Source organism: Ranitomeya variabilis, chromosome 3 (assembly GCF_051348905.1).
Source record: "Ranitomeya variabilis isolate aRanVar5 chromosome 3, aRanVar5.hap1, whole genome shotgun sequence".
Taxonomy (NCBI): Eukaryota; Metazoa; Chordata; class Amphibia; order Anura; family Dendrobatidae; genus Ranitomeya; species Ranitomeya variabilis.
Window position 1 is genome coordinate 760,454,966 of NC_135234.1, and position 20,307 is coordinate 760,475,272.

The window sequence follows — 20,307 nt, forward strand, 5'->3', positions numbered from 1 at the left end:
TACTCCAGAGCTGCACTCACTATTCTGCTGGTGGAGTCGCTGTGTACATACATTACATTACTGATCCTGAGTTACATCCTGTATTATACTCCAGAGCGGCACTCACTATTCTGCTGGTGCAGTCACTGTGTACATACATTACATTACTGATCCTGAGTTATATGCTGTATTATACTCCAGAGCTGCACTCACTATTCTGCTGGTGGAGTCGCTGTGTACATACATTACATTACTGATCCTGAGTTACATCCTGTATTATACTCCAGAGCTGCACTCACTATTCTGCTGGTGCAGTCACTGTGTACATTACATTACTGATCCTGAGTTACATCCTGTATTATACTCCAGAGCTGCACTCACTATTCTGCTGGTGCAGTCACTGTGTACATACATTACATTACTGATCCTGAGTTATATGCTGTATTATACTCCAGAGCTGCACTCACTATTCTGCTGGTGGAGTCGCTGTGTACATACATTACATTACTGATCCGGAGTTACATCCTGTGTTATATTCTAGAGCTGCGATCACTATTCTGCTGGTGCAGTCACTGTGTACATACATTACATTACTGATCCGGAGTTACATCCTGTGTTATATTCTAGAGCTGCGATCACTATTCTGCTGGTGCAGTCACTGTGTACATACATTACATTACTGATCCTGAGTTACATCCTGTATACTCCTGTATACTCCAGAGCTCCACTCATATGGTTAATCTATAACGGTATGTGTAACCTGACAATTATCCATAGAAGGAGAAAAGGGAATGAAAAAGCACTATATATGGTATGTTTAGTTGGAGTTGGTGCTATAGTTTCCAAATATTAAAAATCCCATGTCTGGTCTTATATGAAGTTTTGGTTCGTCTTATCAGTATTATTGTATTTTGCATATTGATTTCTAAGAAATTAAACTTGAATTTTTGACAAACTCGTTAGATATCAGAAATCAATGGCTGTCCAACACCCAGCAATCTCATTGGTCAGCTGCTTTCAGCTCCGAAGGTCACTGTAGATAAACAGTGGATGGAGTCAGAACAGCACAGCGCCATGCACTACGTAGTGGCAGTTATTGGGTACTGCAGCTGAGCAATCGGTCATCAACATTTGCAGTATGTACTGTAGAGCCAATGTTCATCAAGCAATAAAGAAAACTTTGTACATTCATGACCGCCATGAAAACAATTCATCATGAATTCATTTTATAGAGAACTGAAACAAGAGAATGTTCTGTGTGCGAAATAACCAATGACACCAACCCTCCAGCTCTTCATTGTACTAGAATGCTATTCCTCAATACTCCAAGACCAAATGTGTATGCAACTCCCACAAAGAATAAAAAAAAATATATACTAGCCTATGAAAGGCCTCCAAACGATTCTGCCTTTATTTTACATTGCAGCAGTATTATAGTAGTTATGTTATTGTACATAGGGACAGTTTTATAGTAGTTATATTCTTGTACATAGGGGCAGTATTATAGTAGTTATATTCTTGTACATAGGGGCAGTATTATAGTAGTTATATTCTTGTACATAGGAGGAGTATTATATAGTAGTTATATTCTTGTACATAGGAGCAGTATTATAGTAGTTATATTCTTGTACATAGGAGCAGTATTATAGTAGTTATATTCTTGTACATAGGGGCAGTATTATAGTAGATATATTCTTGTACATAGGGGCAGTATTATAGTAGTTATATTCTTGTACATAGGAGGCAGTATTATAGTAGTTATATTCTTGTACATAGGGACAGTTTTATAGTAGTTATATTCTTGTACATAGGAGAGTATTATAGTAGTTATATTCTTGCACATAGGAGCAGTATTATAGTAGTTATATTCTTGTACATAGGGGGCAGTATTATAGTAGTTATATTCTTGTACATAGGGAGCAGTATTATAGTAGTTATATTCTTGTACATAGGAGCAGTATTATAGTAGTTATATTCTTGTACATAGGGGGCAGTATTATAGTAGTTATATTCTTGTACATAGGAGCAGTATTATAGTAGTTATATTCTTGTACATAGGAGCAGTATTATAGTAGTTATATTCTTGTACATAGGGGCAGTATTATAGTAGTTATATTCTTGTACATAGGAGGAGTATTATATAGTAGTTATATTCTTGTACATAGGAGCAGTATTATAGTAGTTATATTCTTGTACATAGGAGCAGTATTATAGTAGTTATATTCTTGTACATAGGGGCAGTATTATAGTAGATATATTCTTGTACATAGGGGCAGTATTATAGTAGTTATATTCTTGTACATAGGAGGCAGTATTATAGTAGTTATATTCTTGTACATAGGGACAGTTTTATAGTAGTTATATTCTTGTACATAGGAGAGTATTATAGTAGTTATATTCTTGTACATAGGAGCAGTATTATAGTAGTTATATTCTTGTACATAGGGGGCAGTATTATAGTAGTTATATTCTTGTACATAGGAGCAGTATTATAGTAGTTATATTCTTGTACATAGGAGCAGTATTATAGTAGTTATATTCTTGTACATAGGGGCAGTATTATAGTAGTTATATTCTTGTACATAGGAGGAGTATTATATAGTAGTTATATTCTTGTACATAGGAGCAGTATTATAGTAGTTATATTCTTGTACATAGGAGCAGTATTATAGTAGTTATATTCTTGTACATAGGGGCAGTATTATAGTAGATATATTCTTGTACATAGGGGCAGTATTATAGTAGTTATATTCTTGTACATAGGAGGCAGTATTATAGTAGTTATATTCTTGTACATAGGGACAGTTTTATAGTAGTTATATTCTTGTACATAGGAGAGTATTATAGTAGTTATATTCTTGTACATAGGAGCAGTATTATAGTAGTTATATTCTTGTACATAGGAGAGTATTATAGTAGTTATATTCTTGTACATAGGGGCAGTATTATAGTAGTTATATTCTTGTACATAGGGGCAGTATTATAGTAGTTATATTCCTGTACATAGGAGGCAGTATTATAGTAGTTATATTCTTGTACATAGGGGGCAGTATTATAGTAGTTATATTCTTGTACATAGGGGGCAGTATTATAGTAGTTATATTCTTGTACATAGGAGCAGTATTATAGTAGTTATATTCTTGTACATAGGAGCAGTACTATAGTAGTTATATTCTTGTATATAGGGGCAGTATTATAGGAGTTATATTGTTGTACATAGGGGCAGTATTATAGTAGTTATATTCTTGTACATAGGGGCAGTATTATAGTAGTTATATTCTTGTACATACTTGGCAGTGACTTAATACTTTTATTCTTGTATACAGATATTATTTTCCGCCATTTGTTATCACTGTTACTTACATCTGTCTTTTTGTACATTTTCTGTTCCTTAGCGATGATAATTGGATGAATACGATGTTCAGCTTTACATGGACAAGTTGTAGGATTAAATGGCAGCTTAGGAGCTGCAGCCAGAGCTCTAATGAATCAGTAGATTGGATTATGTTGTTAGACAAAGATATTTATAAAGGGCAGTGCTGTCTCTGGCGAGATGTGGGGATCTACACCTGTAACCACCATGAATCATGGACAGTTTTCTATACAAAGCTACCGTAATCAGAATGGTTTGCCATCGGTTTCATTTAGGTAAGCTGGGTGACAATCAATATGGCCACCATCCATCTCTACTGGGGTTCTCCAGACTAATATTATAGCCTATTTCTCACAAGAATATCAATATCTGCACTGTGTGGAGTGTGAGCGGCAGGATCCCTATAATAATGGGAAGGTTTATTAGACGGTTTCACGGTGGTTTAAAAAAAAAAAAAAAAAAAAAAAAAATCCCCCCTCCTTCCCCCAGTAGTCAGTGCAAAGTCTCATGTACACATCTTACATGTGTGCCCTCCACTGCTGGAACCTGCCCATGACCAAATGGATGCGGCCATAATGACCTCTCCTGGCGTCATTCTTCACCAGCTCCAAGCACAGACACATGAAGGGCAGGGAGCAAAATCCGGGCCCCAGGACCAATTTTCCAGTAAACTTTTAGACCCATTTTTCATTCTGTGCAGACACAAATATAAACTGCTGGAGAGGAGAGGGAACTGTTGATGAGTTACTGTTAGTCACTGATAATATCATGGGTCTGTTCATCTCAAGTGTGAACGTCAGGACCCCGACAGTCTGTGTAGCGTCATTATCCCCCTATTAATCACAGCAGAGCAGACAAACCAGAGGGGTCAACATGTCAACAGACCATGAATTGTACAGGAAATCCACAGAGTCCAGGGAAGGAATGTATGTAATGTGTCCCCTCCAAGTGACAAGGGCGTATTTCACTGCTCCTGCCATGCGAAATGTAAGCGACGCATAAGAGGTTTATATAACCGGCCATACACAGGGAAGATGACAAACTGGGAGATCACGTAGTAAACCACATTCCTACTTCTGCAAATTACCGTAATTAATCTGTAGCCAACGATAAAAACGTCTAAGTCAACGAGTCAAGGTGCAATCATACCGGGATGGAGAGGTGGACCCTCGCCTGGTAGGGGTCGGACACTGGTATGTCAGTTTGTAGCAGAAGCCAAGGTCTAACTCCATTCATCAGCCAGAGTCCACAATCTAATTAAACATGATATTATATATCCTAGTGATATGCCTTCACCTTTAAGAGCTTAAAGGGTTACTGTTGGCGCAGTTTGGCCAACCACCAACATCTAAGAGGTTCCAGCAGAGAAGGTAAACGAAGACTTCCTACACGTTGCTCCTGTGAGCGTGCATGTTGTGAAAGGGAGGAGGGAATAAATATCTGCTTGCTTTAATTTATGCAAATAATGGTCATTGGTTCATTACTGCACTTGAGCATTTTTTCATCAAATTTTGGCCATTTTTCTTCCGTTTTTACATAGGCGCCTACTGCAATTCTTCTTTGGGTTTGCACTTATTTTATATAGGTCTTCACCTGTATTTTTTTATTTTTATGTTAGTCATTGTGGGCTAAGTTTGGGATTCATAGATATTGTCGGCCGATTCATCAATAGTGACTTTTTAAAAAGTTGCAAACTTCTCGTGCGTGTGTATTCCAGACTCACTCTCGAGTGACTATACACATCCGAAATATCTGCATAAAATTTTCTGACGTTTTACAAAAGAATAAAAAGACATTTTTTTATTTTATGCAAAATTTAAGAAACAGTTGTGCAAATTTTAATAATTTGGTGAAAAACAAACTAATCATTAATAACACAAGACAAAAAAAAAGAAAATGTTGTCACGATAATGTAAAAATGTCATATTGTGAGTTTAGTTTCAGAAGGTTACATGGCTTTCCAGACACGCTGAGGGCCATTCCGACCCCCCGTCTTCTCACCCTCCTGCTGCTTGTGTGTGTGAATCCTAAACCCCTCATTTCTCCCTCCCAGAAGAATTTTTATTGCTTTTAGCTGCAGCAGACATCTCCCTAAAACTACTCATTCCCCCCTCCCAACCAATACTAGCCCGAACTGGTATAGCCACTTCCAAACTGCAGGCATTTCTTTGTTCTATTAATGTGATGTATAGTGGCACGGATCCGGGCTAGGGCTATAAGAATTAAATATTCCGGATGTCCATCGATAGATCTATCACTCACTGAAATCGCTAGAAGCTAAACACAACGAGTGCAAAGCGTGGATTTCTCAATAAGCGGTTCAGGTATTTGCTCCATGTTTATGCTTAAAAGAATAGCCCCGACGTGGTGCACCGCGTGATCCTGCCGTATTTCTTATACGAGGTTCATACAGCGAGATAGAATATGAAAACTTTCTATGCCTAAGTAAAGGGGAGGTTGCAGCTTCTAAGTGATGTCACCACAGGGGGAGGGCTTTGGTTTTAGACTAGGGAATAACTTTGTGAGACCAGCATTCTTGCAGTGTCTTTTGTCCGGGGACCAGCTGCTACACAGAGGTGACATGCAACTTGATGTATCTCCTGAGCACATGGGCAAACAGGAGATGAAATGATCTGAAAGACCTGTAAGTGTTCTTTCCAATTTTAATCCCATTTTATTTCTAGTTTTTATTGTACATATGATATTGTCTGCTTTATAATATCTTTTTATACCTTGTAAACACTGCCTACCTTTTTTTGGAATAAAATATATAATTTACTAGCTTGTCTCTGTCATGCTCTAAACGAACTATCGCATCCTCTGAGATGACTTACGCTACTGATTTGGGTTGGCTCTGGACCTGTTAATCCTTGGAAAATCGGAGCTGGTGGCATCATACGTTGCTCTGTGCGTTTGGGAGGCTTTGTAGCGACGGCGGCGTTGATAATTATTGTTCCCGCCTGTGTGGGAGTAGTTAAATCGCTCTCCCTGCAGCGTGCCCAATAGCCAGTACATAGCAGGCAGCCTTTCTGGCAACTAATTACCCTAAGTGCAGTACCCTGACTGACCTGAGGGTAAGGGGGGCACCAGAGAGCGGCAAGTTCCAAAGCGGAACTGGGAAGTGGATTATAGATAAATCCCCTTAAGGTCTCTCTCCCCGTGTGTGTGTGTGTGTGTGTGTATGCTGGAGTATGTGGAAGATATGGAGACTGGCGGCCCGGGAAAGTCTGCGGTAGAAAGAATGCTCCAGATGTCAAGGAAGATGCCAGCACAACATTGGATAGATGAGAAGGGTCCGACCGGACGAGAATTTATTGACTAGATTCAATGGCTCCTAACTTTAGAGAAAGGAATATACACCATTGTTTTTCCTGAAACCCGTAACTTTATTTTTCAGTTGTAAAGCTGTATGAGAGCTTGTATATTCATGTATGTATGTTTGTCTGTATTGTATATACAAGCTGTAGGTTATTGCTTTTTTTAATGCCACTCTGGGGTAAACATAGGATTTTTGCTTTGTTCTATTTTTTTGGGTGGGAGGGGTGTTGACCAAAAATTAGGTGCGATTATGGTGTTAATTTCTTTATGACATTCAGCTTATGGATTTAATAACTTTATATTTTGATAGATCAGATTTTTAGAGACCCATTGATACCAAATATGATCAATTTTTATTATTATTATTATTATTATTATTTATTATTGGGTAGGGAGAAGTCTTCACAAGGAGCAGAAATGGCAGCGATGGGGGGCGCTTCAACATTTCTGAAACGCAAACTCCCAAAACTGGAGTACGATTTGTGCTTCCTGCTCTGTTCACACCTCGTGTTTGCAATTGACGAGCAGGACTACATATTCACAAGTGGAAACAAGAATTGTCTCATTTACTGACAGCGGAGACGTTGAAAATGACGATGAATTGATACAATGGGCTTCATATATAAAAACTGAGAAATAGGGTTGTGTTATCTAAGAGCAACCAATCACAACGCAGCTTTAATTTTTTCAAAGCAGCTGATGCAATGAAAGGTGACCTCTGATTGGTTGCTATGGGTGATGAGGCCTGTTATGATAACTGAGGCCTATAGTATATTATAGTGTACTAGAAAATGGAAGAACCTGTTATTAAAAGATGACTTTTCTGATCTGTATCCACTCTAATGATTATATTACACAACTAGCAATGTCTAATATCATTTTCAGAAGAGAGCAATCTAATAATTAACCTGAGAAACCAAATCTCCATTACAGCGTTGCAGACACCCTGTACGCACTTCATCCATTTTTAAGAAAATGGGTTTCTGTCATGGGGTCCTCCAAGAGTCTCAAATAACGCCAGCCTCCATCATAAATCGCACTTTTATTCCGTCTTTAATTCCATCTACTGAATGGAGACATAGCGATGATAAAGGAAGGGATCGCTAGTTAGGCGATTTCCTAATTCTAAAATCTCCAACCCAATAGACCAGTCAGCAGATACGGATATCTGGCCAGGGAGGGGTGAAAGGCGATCGGTACCATTACAACACAACACTGGGTCCTGGATGACTCCCAGCAGTGGGAATAATCTCAATTCCCAGCGAAGCCTCAGAATCACTCCTGTGCAGGAGAAGAGTTACTGACCGGCGCCAAAAGGGATTTTAATTCCTCCATTAGCGCTGCTGACACGATAATGCGGATACATCCCATCGACTTCATGATGATGTTAGTGGGAAAGTTCTGGCAGCGCAATGAATCTGATCTCACCCTTATTAACAGTCAGGAAAAAAAAAAAAATCTTCCCCAGCATTGCTCCAGGATGTGTTCTTCAGCACAGGCTATGAAGGTCTGATCAGACGGCCGGTATTTAAGTATGCTGTACCCGGTAACCCAAAGATCCGTCGTTTAGTTGGCATAGCGTGCAACTTTTGCACCCCCCTAACCAAGTAATAATGCCCGCTGAGTGCCCCCTTAAAATAAATTCCCCCTTTAAGTAATGATCACTAGAGTGCTTCCAGCAAAAATAATACCACATTTGCCTCAACATCTTCAAAAGGTTAAAAACATTTATGCAGCAAAGAAGAAAAATGCAGATAGCACTCACCGGTCCTTAAAACTTCATCCTTTATTCAAACTTTAAAATGTCATGGCCAGAGGAACAGGTTGCTGGGATGTGCGAGCTGGTGTAAGACGACGGCCGTTTCGCGCCACTTAGCGCTTCAACGGGTCTAGACCCGTTGAAGTGCTAAGTGGCGCGAAACGGCCGTCTTACACCAGCTCACACATCCCAGCAACCTGTTCCTCTGGCCATGACATTTTAAAGTTTAAAACTTCATCCTTTATTCAAGGACCGGTGAGTGCTATCTGCATTTTTCTTCTTTGCTGCATACACCCTGTTTTTGCATGAGCACCCGGAGTCCATAGAGGCGGTCTCTATCCGGAAAGCACTCCATTCAGCATATGGTTGTCTGGCCCCACAGCAGTGCCGTTATATTTTTCTTTTTTGCATATGTTAAAAACATTTATATTCATTAGTCCGGCACAGGCGGGGCAAAGCAGGGACGTCTTATATGACCTAGACCTGTAACATCGACAAGAAATGGTGGCTCCCTGCTCAACCACAGGGCCAAACTGTATCGGCATCAACATTGCCACTTGCCCAGAGACCGGTGCACCGGCCAAAAGGTCCAGGGCAATCTAATCGTTCATTTTTGGTGCTAGAGACACTGCTGCTTTCCCACCTCCTCCACGCTCCTTTTCAAATTTTGCATCCCCAAGTATTTTTGGGCCCCCTGTGCCGTTCCCCATTCCCCCACTGGTTCTAGCATGTACGGCTGATTATTTTGCAGCCGGTGCACGGTGCATGCGCACAAGCGCGGTCCTCCTTTTCACAGATAGAAAGAGGGCACTTTGCACAAGAAATCTGGACCCATAACTTCCCCGAGCTAGCACGCCGAGTGAAGAATGAATGGTTGGTATTTGCTGTTTTGCAGCGGGTATACTCTTATTTCTATAAAATTAAAATTGTGCATGCGCAGTAGCGTTCCTCTCATTGCACAGGGCGGACGAGGGCACTTCGCACAAGCTGTTAGCAATGAAGCAGCTTCTCACTTGTGCACTCACACAGCGTGGAAATTCACACAACCACCTACTCAGCCTCCCATTTATTATTTATTTATTAATGGTGCAGATAGCTTAGAGGAGCGCAGCTTGCAGCACGTTAATGCAGCTCTCAGGTGCTGGACTTCTAATGGATACGAACAGCCTTGAACTCCATGATTTGGCCTCTCATCTCCTCTTGTGGGAAAATGGAGTTTCCTACATACAGAACAGCAGTCATGTTCACACAGACATAAAATCATGGTGGATCTTGGATTAAGGAATAGAACAAAAGCAGAGAGTATTGGAAGACATGCTTAGATACTAGTGATGAGCGAACGTGCTCAGATAAGGTGTTATCTGAGCATGCTCGGGTGCTAACCGACTGTAGTCGGCGTGCTCGAAAAACATGCTCGCGTCCCCGCACCTGCAAGTCTCGCAGCTGTTCGACAACTGCAACACATGCAAGGATTACCTAACAGACAATCCCTGCATATACTGCCGCTGTCAAACAGCTGCAGGGACGTGAACATATTTTTCGAGCACGTAGAAGACACTTCGCAAATGAGCATACTCTGACAACACCTTATCTGAGCACATTCACTCATCTCTATTAGATACCTTTAGAAATGCCGGGGGTTTTTTTGGGAAAAAAATAAAATTGATAACCCCTTTTAGTTGGACTCAACTGTTGCAAGCTGCAATGCCAGGTAATGCCACTACTAAATGTATGGCGCTGTGGTTAATCAGCTGATCGACGGGAATATCAGAATTCGAGCGCCTCGATTGGATACTAATGGCCAACCTTACGTTTTTTTTATAAAATCCCCCTTTAAATGTGGTGGAGAAAATAAAATCCTCGACATTTTAGATGTGATTTTCCATCAGATATCCATATAACACTCAGCATTGTGCTTTAGTAAAGTAGTACGCTGACCGACAGCCAAATGACCGGGCAGCCGCCTGACCGTCCATAGACTGCCAATGAGAGCCAAAATGGATTGTGCCCCAGAACACATCTTTTGCACAGTTTGCTCTCTTTGGTCTTTAAACAAGTGATGATACATGCTCTCCCTCTTCTGGTTTTAAGTAAACCCATTACCGAACACAGTCATGAGCCAAAACATAAACGGCTGCATTTCTCCAATTCCTGTATAATTTATGCTTGTATATAAGAGGCGATTTATGCGTTCAAGGAAAGAGCAAACACACTGAGGAATCAACAGCGGAGATTTATTAGTGGCTGTAAAAAAAATGTTTCAAAAAAATAAAAAGGGACTTAGCGTCTTCAGTGTTTACATCCGATTCTGTAACTTACCCCATTCACCTGATGAGGTCATTCTACTGATCATAGGAATAAAAGGATCACACCCCGACCTAAGAAAAGGCCTTTAATATTTAATTCTGGAAAACCCTGTTAAGGTCCATGTTAAACAATGACATGATGGATGGGAATTTGTCTCCCTTTCTCATACTGCACCAACTTTCAGGCACAAGAAAAAAACACTCCACAAATTACGGCGTATGCCTTGTACTACAATCAATTGACTTTTCACGTTGACCCCCATGATCATCGGGCAGCACGGTAGCGCAGTGGTTAGCACAGCAGCCTTGCAGCGCTGGAGTCCTGGGTTCAAATCCCACCTTGGACAACATCTGCAAAGAGTTTGTATGTTCTCTCCGTGTTTGCGTGGGTTTCCTCCAGGTTCTCCGGTTTCCTCCCACATTCCAAAGACATACTGATAGGGAATTTAGATTGTGAGCCCCATCGGGGACAGTGATGATAATGTGTGCAACCTGTAAAGCGCTGCGGAATATGTTAGCGCTATATCAAAATAAAGATTATTATTATTATTATCAAGAAACTTCTCAAAAGCTAAAAATCAACTTCTTAAATCAGTTTTCATGTATGGACGACCAGTGCTCATCAACGAAAAACGTTTTGCTTTCTGTTCTTAATGTGTTAATGTTATGGACATTGATGTACGAAGTAGAGTACCGTAATTAAAAGTCAGTGTTCATAACTTGGAAAACCTGTAATTAAAAAAAAAAAAAAAAGAAAAAGTACCCAAAATCTCATAACATGGGAGACTATAGTTAATTTTATTGCCATCAGCTTTCAAATTTGTTTTAATTTTTTAACAATCACAATGTGTCCATCACTCCATGTATGAGACTGAAGCAGCCTATTCCTTCGACCCTGAGCTACAGGGCAACGGAATTATTAACGATTAACTGCCTGCATAAATCGGTAATAAAGGTGAATAAATTAAACTTAAATTAACCAATCGTATATACTCGAGTATAAGCCGAGATTTTCAGCCCATTTTTTTTAGGCTGAAAGTGCCCCTATCGGCTTATACTCGAGTCATTGTCCCAGGGGGGCGGCGAGGGAGGGGGAGCGGCAGGAGTCGGCGGCTGTCACATCATACTTACCTTCTGCAAGTCCCTGCTTCTCAGATGGTCTCCGGCTCCTGCAGCTCTTCCTGTGTTCAGCGGTCACGTGGTACCGCTCATTAAATGAATATGGATGCAACTCCACTCCCATAGGGGTGGAGCGCATATACATTACTCTAATGAGCGATTCCAGAGACCGCTGAACACCGGAATAAGCTGCCGGCATCAGAGACCATCGCATCGGAGAAGCAGGGACCGCGCCAGGAGGGCGAGTATGACGGGGGGAGGGTGAGCCATGCGATATTCACCTGTCCCCGTTCCACCGCTGCGCTGTGTCTTCCGCGTCCTTTGGCTGTGATGTTCAGGTCAGAGGGCGCGATAACATGTTTAGTGTGCAGGCCGTCCTCTGCCTGAACAGTCAGAGTCGGAAGACGGAGCGGCGCCCGGCGGTGGAACAGGGACAGGCGAATATCGCAAGTGCCGGTGTCCCCGCCTGCTCAGGACAAGAGGCAAGTATGTCACTTTTTTTTTTTTTAATCGCAGCATCGCATGGGGCCATAATCAACCTTTGTGCAGCATTATATGGGGTGTATTTTGTATGGAGCATTATTTGGGGCTCCTGATTCAATATGGATATTCAAAAACATTTAATCTACTGATGTCTCAATTAATTTTACTTTTATTGGTCCCTATTTTTATTTTTGAAATGTACCAGTAGCTGCTGCATTTTCCATCCTTTTGCTTATACTTGAGTCATTAAGTTTTCCCAGTTTTTTGTGGCAAAATTAGGGGTCTCTGCTTATACTCGGGTCGGCTTATACGCGAGTATATATGGTACATTACTGTGATTAAGGAAAGGAACATATTCAGCACACTTTCCCCGTCTATGGCCTCTTTGTGAATATTTACAATCCCCCTCTTCAATCACAGACAAGTCCATTTGGTATAAAACAGTAGGAAGAGGGCAGAAGGAGGAGAGCGCAGCTGCAGTTTCTCCCTCTCGCGCTACATGCTGGGAGGGAGAGAAGGACAGCTCTGGAGTATAATACAGGATGTAACTCAGGATCAGTAATGGAATGTATGTACACAGTGACTGCACCAGCAGAATAGTGAGTGCAGCTCTGGAATATAATACAGGATGTAACTCAGGATCAGTAATGTATGTACACAGTGACTGCACCAACAGAATAGTGAGTGCAGCTCTGGGGTATAATACAGGATGTAACTCAGGATCAGTAATGTAATGTATGTACACAGTGACTGCACCAGCAGAATAGTGAGTGCAGCTCTGGAATATAATACAGAATGTAACTCAGGATCAGTAATGTATGTACACAGTGACTGCACCAGCAAAATAGTGAGTGCAGCTCTGGAGTATAATACAGTAGGTAACTCTGGATCAGTACAGCATCAGTAATGTAATGTATGTACACAGTGACTGCACCAGCAGAATAGTGAGTGCAGCTCTGGAGTATAATACAGGAGGTAACTCAGGATCAGTAATGTATGTACACAGTGACTGCACCAGCAGAATAGTGAGTGCAGCTCTGGAGTATAATACAGGATGTAACTCAGGATCAGGGCCGTTTCTTCAACAGGGCGGGCAGGGCGGCCACACGGGGCGCCGTGGGGCCGGGGGGCGCAGGAGAGGCCTCGGGCCCCGGTGGTCCCCTGCCCGCTGCTGCTGCTGTTTAAGGGCTGTCAGGGGCGCGGATGCCGCGCTCAGTGCTGAGCGCGGGCGCGCCCTGCCCGAACTCAGCTGCAAATCTGACAGCTGAGCGGTCAGATCATCGCCTCGCGTCGCCGCGCCCCCCCCCCCGCACCGCACATAATGGTTGCGGCCACCTCGGCGCCGCCACTCACCCATACCTCCCAACCGTCCCGATTTCAGCGGGACAGTCCCGCTTTGGCACCGGGGTCCCGCTGTCCCGCTTCGGGCATTTAAAATCCCGAATTTGCGGCCGCCGGTGAAGCCCCGCCCACTTCCGGGACGTAGAGAGAGCCTGTTTTTTTTTTTTTTTATATAAAAGCTGCCTCCTGACCGCCCGCGCAACACCCCCCCCCCCTCCCGCCCCCTGTGCGGCGCTGCCACGCTGAAGGAGAGAGCCTGCAGCAATCAAGAAGAAAGGTCAGCGATTCACTACCTCTGGCTGTGTGTGCACGGAGCTCCGGCTTCTGCTCTTAGCTGCTATCCCGGCAGAGAAGGAGAGACGGGGGAGGTGCCGGGATAGTGCAGAGCTGTGAGCAGGAGACTGAAGACTTCAGCAGAGAGCTGCACATGGACATCAGCCGCCCCTGCATCACAGAGGAGATTGTGTGTGTGTGATGTGTGTGATGGCTGCGTGTGTGTGTGTGTGATGGCTGGGTGTGTGTGTGTGATGGCTGTGTGTGTGTGATGGCTGCGTGTGTGTGTGTGTGATGGCTGCGTGTGTGTGATGGCTGCGTGTGTGTGTGTGATGGCTGTGTGTGTGTGATGGCTGCGTGTGTGTGTGTGTGATGGCTGCGTGTGTGTGTGTGTGATGGCTGCGTGTGTGTGTGTGATGGCTGCGTGTGTGTGTGATGGCTGCGTGTGTGTGATGGCTGCGTGTGTGTGTGTGATGGCTGCGTGTGTGTGTGATGGCTGCGTGTGTGTGTGATGGCTGCATGTGTGATGGCTGCGCGTGTGTGTGTGTGTGTGATGGCTGCGTGTGTGTGTGTGATGGCTGTGTGTGTGATGGCTGCGTGTGTGTGTGATGGCTGCGTGTGTGTGTGTGATGGCTGCGTGTGTGTGATGGCTGCGTGTGTGTGATGGCTGCGTGTGTGTGATGGCTGCGTGTGTGTGTGATGGCTGTGTGTGTGTGATGGCTGCGTGTGTGTGATGGCTGCGTGTGTGTGATGGCTGCGTGTGTGTGATGGCTGTGTGTGTGTGATGGCTGTGTGTGTGTGATGGCTGTGTGTGTGTGATGGCTGTGTGTGTGTGATGGCTGCGTGTGTGTGATGGCTGCGTGTGTGTGTGATGGCTGCGTGTGTGTGTGTGTGTGATGGCTGCGTGTGTGATGTCTGCGTGTGTGTGTGATGGCTGCATGTGTGTGATGGCTGCGTGTGTGTGTGTGTGTGATGGCTGCGTGTGTGTGTGTGATGGCTGCGTGTGTGTGTGTGTGATGGCTGCGTGTGTGTGTGTGTGATGGCTGCGTGTGTGTGTGATGGCTGCGTGTGTGATGCATTTGTGTCAAAGCTGCATGTGTTTGTGAGCTGCGTGCGTGTGAGCTGCGTGCCTGTGTGTGAGCTGCGTGCCTGTATGTCATTATACAGTATGGAGCATCATGTGTGGTCATTATACAATATGGAGCATCATGTGCGGTCATTATACAGTATGGAGCATCATGTGCGGTCATTATACAGTATGGAGCATTATGTGTGGCCATTATACAGTATGGAGCATCATGTGCGGTCATTATACAGTATGGAGCATCATGTGCGGTCATTATACAATATGGAGCATCATGTGCGGTCATTGTACAGTATGGAGCATCATGTGCGGTCATTATACAGTATGGAGCATCATGTGCGGTCATTATACAGTATGGAGCATCATGTGTGGCCATTATACAGTATGGAGCATCATGTGCGGCCATTATACAGTATGGAGCATCATGTGTGGCCATTATACAGTATGGAGCATCATGTGCGGCCATTATACAGTATGGAGCATCATGTGCGGTCATTATACAGTCTGGAGCATCATGTGCGGTCATTATACAGTCTGGAGCATCATGTGCGGTCATTATACAGTCTGGAGCATCATGTGCGGTCATTATACAGTCTGGAGCATCATGTGCGGTCATTATACAGTCTGGAGCATCATGTGCGGTCATTATACAGTCTGGAGCATCATGTGCGGTCATTATACAGTATGGAGCATCATTTGCGGTCATACAGTATGGAGCATCATGTGCGGTCATTATACAGTATGGAGCATCATGTGCGGTCATTATACAGTATGGAGCATCATGTGGGGTCATTATACAGTATGGAGCATCATGTGCGGTCATTATACAGTCTGGAGCATCATGTGCGGTCATTATACAGTATGGAGCATCATTTGCGGTCATACAGTATGGAGCATCATGTGTGTTCATTATACAGTATGGAGCATCATGTGCGGCCATTATACAGTATGGAGCATCATGTGTGTTCATTATACAGTATGGAGCATCATGTGCGGTCATTATACAGTATGGAGCATCATGTGCGGTCATACAGTATGGAGCATCATGTGTGTTCATTATACAGTATGGAGCATCATGTGTGGCCATTATACAGTATGGAGCGTCATGTGTGTTCATTATACAGTATGGAGCATCATGTGTGGCCATTATACAGTATGGGGCACTGTGTGGCCATATTTTTTTGTTTATAATTATTGTATATGAAACAGTGTGATCGGCAGTGCTAAATGGGTGTGGTTGGGATGTGGATATGGGTGTGACTAATTATGAATGGGTGTGGTCAGAGGCGTGGCCTAAAATTTGCCGCGGCGCGCAAAGCGCGCCGCAAACTTTGTCCCTCTTTCCCATCTTCAAAAGTTGGGAGGTATGACTCACCTCCGCTCCGCGCTGGATGAACAGCGAGAATGAACAGCCAGGATGAGGCAGCTCGGCCACTCCCACACTGATAGCAGGGGCGCCGCGCTCTCGGCTGAGCACGGGCGCTCCCTGAGACAGTGATCAAAGAGCTAAGCACACACACTATCACTGTCAGACTAGGCTGCCTGGCTGTTGCCAATTTCAATGCTGGACAGGACAGGCTGCAGTCTAGTCTGACAGTGGTAGCAGTATAGCAAAAATGCCCACCCCCTGCCTATGGATTAGTCCTTCCCTTCCCAGCAGCCCCATTTAGCAGTCTGAGCGCGCTCAGACTCAGAGGGCAGAGGGCACTGACACACTGAACAGGTGAGGGGGTCTGAGGGATGGGATGGGTTGGGCTAGCCTTTTTTTTTGGATGGGGACCCCCACACCTGCCCCCCCCCCAACCACCCTTGGGGCATGCTGATTTGGCATGCCCCACAGCATGAAACCCGGGAGGGGGCCCAGCTGACTTACCTCATCTTTGGCAGTCTGGTGGCATCCTCACCCAGGCGAGAAGTGTTGGAAAGAGTTATGGCAGTAACTGTATACCTGGCAACCAATAATTTAGCTTTTCGAGGATCGTCAAATACATTGTTTACACCAAATAATGGACATTTCCTTGGGCTTATAGAGCTTCTTGGAAAATTTGAACCAGTAATGAGAGATCATTTAAAACGAATTACTTCCCAGGAAATCCATACACATTACTGTGGAAATTTAATTCAAAATGAAATTATCTGCTTGATGGCCTCTCAGGTGAAGAAATGTATTCTAGAAAAAGCCAAAAGATCTAAGTATTTTTCAATAATGTTGGACTGCACACAAGATGCAGGTCACACTGAACAGTTGTCATACACCTTAAGATTTGTTGATATAGATGATGATCACGTAGCAATAAAGGAACATTTTATTGGCTATCGTCCTGCTACTGATACATCTGGGGAAAGTCTCGCCAATCTCCTTTTAGAAGAGATTAGTAAATGTGACCTGGAATTAGAAAATGAACTGGCAGAAAAGCTGAATTATTCGGAAGCTATTAATGCTTTTGCAGCGGCTAAATCTAGAAGAGTCAGTTTCTCATAAATCTGCAACCTACAATTTTTAGGATCTGTTTCCAAAATAATTAATAGATATTATTTACCTACAACTTTGTTCTCACCGTTAATAATTAGCATACTTGTCCCTTTTCCCCAAGTTCTATATAAGTTAAAGGCAAATTATAATTTATTAAAAAAAGGGAAGATACAAGCCTGCTCTCTATTTATTACTCAAGCCCACAAAAATAATGTTTATTATTTTCGGTGCCGGGGGGGGGGGGGGGGGGGGAGAAATTTCCTACTCTCGCCCTGTGTCATTTTTGGGCTAGAAACTGCCCTGCTCAGGATCAGTATTGTAATGTATGTACACAGTGACTGCACCAGCAGAATAGTGAGTGCAGCTCTGGAGTATAATACAGGATGTAACTCAGGATCAGTAATGTATGTACACAGTGACTGCACCAGCAGAATAGTGAGCGCAGCTCTGGGGTATAATACAGGAGGTAACTCAGGATCAGTAATGTAATGTATGTACAGAGTGACTGCACCAGCAGAATAGTGAGTGCAGCTCTGGAGTATAATACAGGATGTAACTCTGGATCAGTAATGTAATGTATGTACACAGTGACTGCACCAGCAGAATAGTGAGTGCAGCTCTGGGGTATAATAAAGGATGTAACTCAGGATCAGTAATGGAATGGAATGTACACAGTGACTGCACCAGCAGAATAGTGAGTGCAGCTCTGGAGTATAATACAGGATGTAACTCAGGATAAGTAATGTAATGTATGTACACAGTGACTGCACCAGCAGAATAGTGAGCGCAGCTCTGGGGTATAATACAGGAGGTAACTCAGGATCAGTAATGTATGTACAGAGTGACTGCACCAGCAGAATAGTGAGTGCAGCTCTGGGGTATAATACAGGAGGTAACTCAGGATCAGTAATGCAATGTATGTACAGAGTGACTGCACCAGCAGAATAGTGAGTGCAGCTCTGGAGTATAATACAGGATGTAACTCTGGATCAGTAATGTAATGTATGTACACAGTGACTGCACCAGCAGAATAGTGAGTGCAGCTCTGGGGTATAATACAGGATGTAACTCAGGATCAGTAATGTAATGTATGTACAGAGTGACTGCACCAGCAGAATAGTGAGTGCAGCTCTGGGGTATAATACAGGAGGTAACTCAGGATCAGTAATGTAATGTATGTACAGAGTGACTGCACCAGCAGAATAGTGAGTGCAGCTCTGGAGTATAATACAGGATGTAACTCTGGATCAGTAATGTAATGTATGTACACAGTGACTGCACCAGCAGAATAGTGAGTGCAGCTCTGGAGTATAATACAGGATGTAACTCAGAATCAGTAATGTAATGTATGTACACAGTGACTGCACCAGCAGAATAGTGAGCGCAGCTCTGGGGTATAATACAGGAGGTAACTCAGGATCAGTAATGTAATGTATGTACAGAGTGACTGCACCAGCAGAATAATGAGTGCAGCTCTGAACTATAATACAGGATGTAACTCTGGATCAGTAATGTATGTACACAGTGACTGCACCAGCAGAATAGTGAGTGCAGCTCTGGAGTATAATACAGGATGTAACTCAGGATCAGTAATGTAATGTATGTACACAGTGACTGCACCAGCAGAATAGTGAGTGCAGCTCTGGGGTATAATACAGGATGTAACTCAGGATCAGTAATGTAATGTATGTACACAGTGACTGCACCAGCAGAATAGTGAGTGCAGCTCTGGAGTATAATACAGGATGTAACTCAGGATCAGTAATGTAATGTATGTACACAGTGACTGCACCAGCAGAATAGTGAGTGCAGCTCTGGAGTATAATACAGGATGTAACTCTGGATCAGTACAGGATAAATAATGTAATGTTTATATAACCTGACTCCACTTTTTAATAATAATAATAATAATAATAATAATAATTTTATTTATATAGTGCCAACATAGTCCGCAGCGCTTTACATTATAGAGGGGACTTGTACAGACAGTAGACATTACAGCATAACAAACACAGATCAAAATAGATACCAGTAGGAATGAGGGCCCTGCTGCTCACAAGCTTACAAACTATGAGGAACAAAGGGAGACACGAGAGGTGGATGGTAACAATTGCTTTCGTTGTTCGGACCAGCCATAGTGTAAGGCTCGGGTGTTCATGTAAAGCTGCATGAACCAGTTATCAGCCTGAATATGTAGCAGTACAGACACAGAGGGCTATTAACTGCATAAAGCGTATGAGAACATGATGTGAAGAACCTGATTATTGTTTAAGTTTTTTGAAAGGATCCCACAGGGATCGTTAGGTTAATGCGTTGAGGTGGTAGGCAAGTCTGAACAAGTGAGTTTTTAGGGGGCGCTTACAACTGTGGGGATTAATCGTATTAACCTAGGTAGTGCATTCCAAAGAATTGGCGCAGCACGTGAAAAGTCTTGGAGACGGGAGTGGGAGGTTCTGATTATTGAGGATGCTAACCTGAGGTCATTTGCGGAGTGGAGGGCACGGGTAAGGTGGTAGACTGAGACCAGGGAGGAGATGTAGGGTGGTGCTGAGCCATGGAGCGCTTTGTTGATGAGGGTAATAGTTTTGTACTGGATTCTGGAGTGGATGGGTAACCAGTGTAATGACTGGCACAAGGTAGAGGCATCGGTGTAACGGTTGGTGAGGAATATAATCCTGGCAGCAGCATTCAGGACAGATTGGAGCGGGGAGAGTTTGGTAAGAGGGAGGCCGATTAGTAGAGAGTTACAATAGTCCAGACGAGAATGAATAAGAGAAACAGTAAGAGTTTTTGCAGAGT

At 43.3% G+C, this 20,307-nt stretch overlaps 1 protein-coding gene across 1 annotated transcript in view; it reads right to left on the reverse strand.

Annotated features, from left to right (window-relative positions):
• The window catches only part of CAPN5 (calpain 5), a 98,973-nt gene that overhangs the window by 40,812 nt on the left and 37,854 nt on the right, over positions 1-20,307 (reverse strand). The window lies entirely within an intron of this gene.